At 51.3% G+C, this 2,897-nt stretch overlaps 1 pseudogene; it reads right to left on the bottom strand.

Annotated features, from left to right (window-relative positions):
* Positions 1 to 516: 516 nt before the first annotated feature.
* LOC119943441 lies at positions 517 to 1,857 on the bottom strand (annotated as a pseudogene).
* Positions 1,858 to 2,897: the final 1,040 nt, after the last annotated feature.

Below are 2,897 nucleotides of genomic sequence, written 5' to 3'. Positions count from 1 at the left end.
CATGGTTCTGCTTAGCTAGGGTGAAAGGAAGAAAGGCCTAGTCTCCATTGCCTTTTCAATTCTACCGCAATTAACTCCCCTGAGAGAATCCAGATATTGGTCTTGATCTGAGTTGTGTGAACTCTGGTACTCCGTTGTCTGGGTTTCGGGCCGAGGGGAGAAGGGGAATTACCTCTAGGGTTCTCTCTAGGGGAACCAATTGGTGCCTCTCGTATGAAGACTTGCCATTCCCGAAGCGAACCCCTCTCCACGGGGCGAAGGATGGCTCGAGGCCATGGAGGGGGAGCGTGGGAATGGAAGGATTAACCTTTCCCGGGAAGGAGAATGTTAAGCAGAGGCAAGTGTGTTGGGAGAAGTCAATCTCCATCTCGGCTGAGGAGGTGGCGCTCGCATACCCGGCTGATGGTCAGTGGCCCTGTAGGGGAGACGACAGATCATAGAGGACTGGAGGAGTAGACAGGAGGAAAGGTGTGGATTAGGCATTTCTCCCACAGGTTGAAGGAGATGACTCCAACCTTATAATCTAGGAAAACCCCAGCCCGGCAGATTGGTAGGGCCATAGTGAGCTAGTTGAAAGGGAAGGTGATCCAGAAACTGACCCCATTTATAGCCTGGAAGGCCATCAGTGAAAATGCGCCCCTTGGGGCAACTGGCACGTTGTTCCTCCTGCTCATCGACTCTTAACACACCACCACCTTCTAGTCTGGCTTGTCTACAACCTGTATTTCCCAGTCGTGCCGCCCCGAGATGAGCACCAGGGAGCAGAAAACGCGGCCACAGTTTTCAAATCGGTCCTAGTAGTCGGGCACATCCGGCGAGGCTTCCACGAATGTCACACTCCTCCGATCCTGTGACAAGATGAGATGGGGACGAGCTATATTTGAGGTCAGGGTCATGTACTCTGCGAAGAGAGAGAAAAGGTCACAGTTTGTTACACCACATGCTATCCCTGTCTTTTACATGTGTTTGGAGAGTTTGACGGTAGAGAGGGGGACATTGCAATGCGGCACGCACTCACAGTCAATGCCTGCAAAGAGGTAGTTTGGGAATTCGACCATCTTTGTAGCCAGTGCAGCGGTGAGAGCAGCGCTTCAGCCTCTATCTGGATGTGTTCTCAGCCCACTGGAATCGGGAAGAGAAGCCCTTCTCCCATAGTACCCTCTGCCAGGGTTTTGGGAGAGGGAAAAGCTCATGTGGGAAGCCAATCGAGATTTCGAAGGGATTTCAGGTCCAAAGCCTTCCCAATGTTAGGGACCTGAAATCTCGGCTCATCAGAGTGAAGTCCCACAGGTGAACAAATGATTGCCTCTATGAGGGACGATACCTCGTTCCATCCTTCAGGAAAATGGTGGCTGTGATAGACGACAATCTGACAGTCCCAATCAGGGTCTTACGCTGTAGGTACTGCGTGAGACTGGACTTTGGGATGGAATTTTTCAGAGGATTGACTCAGAAAGAGCCCACGGGCTTCCACTCACCTGGCATATTTGCTGAGTACTTCTCTCCTCCCAGGGACCCAGCACGTGTTCAACTCCAAGGACGTGGTGGTTTTTGGCCATTGCTGCAGCACTGACAAAATCTTGGAGAGAGCAAAGAGTCTGTCATAAGGAATTCTCTTTCAATCTCGGACCTCAGCCCGTCACTCGGAACAATTCCTTTTAGGCCTTCCAAAAAAATCCCAAGAACCCCTCTTGTGACACATGGACTCCTTGGCCCTTCATTTCTAGGACCGTTCACTAGGAGCACAGAACACGTACGTACCTGCGCAATGTTCCTCTCACGTCTTAAGGAGAAAGAAGACACTAGATTGGTGTTTGGGCTACCGACCTGTTCCCCGCCCACACGTTCCTGTAACATGGCTCTCCGTGGGGGCACTGCATCAATCCCTTCTGCACCCGTTTCATTCCCAAAACTAAGAGCTGGGATCCTGAGATTCGGTACATACATTCCCTTCTGGTCAATCAGTGCTGTTGTCCTCTGGGCTTGAAGCTTTGTCCTTGGCCTGGATGGAGGAATGCAACTGGGAAGGGATGCTGTGGCTCCGGGCATGGTCCTGCGGAACACTGGGAAGAGCCTTTCTTTGCTCCGCTCCTTCTTGCTTCAAGCCTGTTTCCTGGACTCCCACCTGCAGCAGCTAGATGCCTCCCCGCTCTGGCACTTCTCCCCAGGTTCCGTGGTAAGTGCCGGAAGAGTGCAGCTCTTCTGGAACAGATGCTCCTCACTCTGTCTCAGTTTCTGCAGATTCCCCCTTGCATCCTTTTCCAGGCTCTGAAGCCGCAGCTTGAGCTCCTCATCCAGGAATCGGTGCATTTCCTCAAACTTGGATATGAGATTCCGTCTCAATTTCTGTGCCTCCTCTTGCCGGGAAAGAGGTCGAAGTAGAAAGAAGAGTCAATAATAATAATAATGGAATTTATTAAGCGATTACTATGTGCAAAGCACTGTTCAATAGGCCATCGGACACATTGAACCTCCAGCTAATGGTCAAGAAGGGACGCCCTTAGGACGGGACCAAAATCTCACCTTCACCATCACTGAATTCTGTTTTTCTGCAGCTAGCACAGTCCGCATCTCCTCAGTTTCTGTCCACAGGGGTTGACGAAGCTCCTGGAACCTCTCCTGAAATGCACAACGACAGTCGATGAACTTGAACTATGTCTCTGGTATGCTTATAATACTTTCGTGCTCTTTTGGGCCCCTGTCACCTAGTTTCCGGACCTCGGGAGTAGGATGGGAAGATATCGGCATTGCACAGGTGAAAGACGTTCTAATTAGACGTTCAACACTTTCCTTGGGATGGCCACGGAGCAGGCAACTTTCCCTGTAATCCTCCCCAGCCTCTTCTATCAGACTCACGCTGTATTCCCCGTGCTCCCTGGAACAGTAGCAGGACATGC

This window comes from Tachyglossus aculeatus, chromosome 22 (assembly GCF_015852505.1).
Source record: "Tachyglossus aculeatus isolate mTacAcu1 chromosome 22, mTacAcu1.pri, whole genome shotgun sequence".
NCBI classification, from domain to species: Eukaryota; Metazoa; Chordata; class Mammalia; order Monotremata; family Tachyglossidae; genus Tachyglossus; species Tachyglossus aculeatus.
The sequence above is the reverse complement of the archived record's forward strand: the minus strand, read 5'-3'. Positions and strand labels throughout refer to the sequence as shown.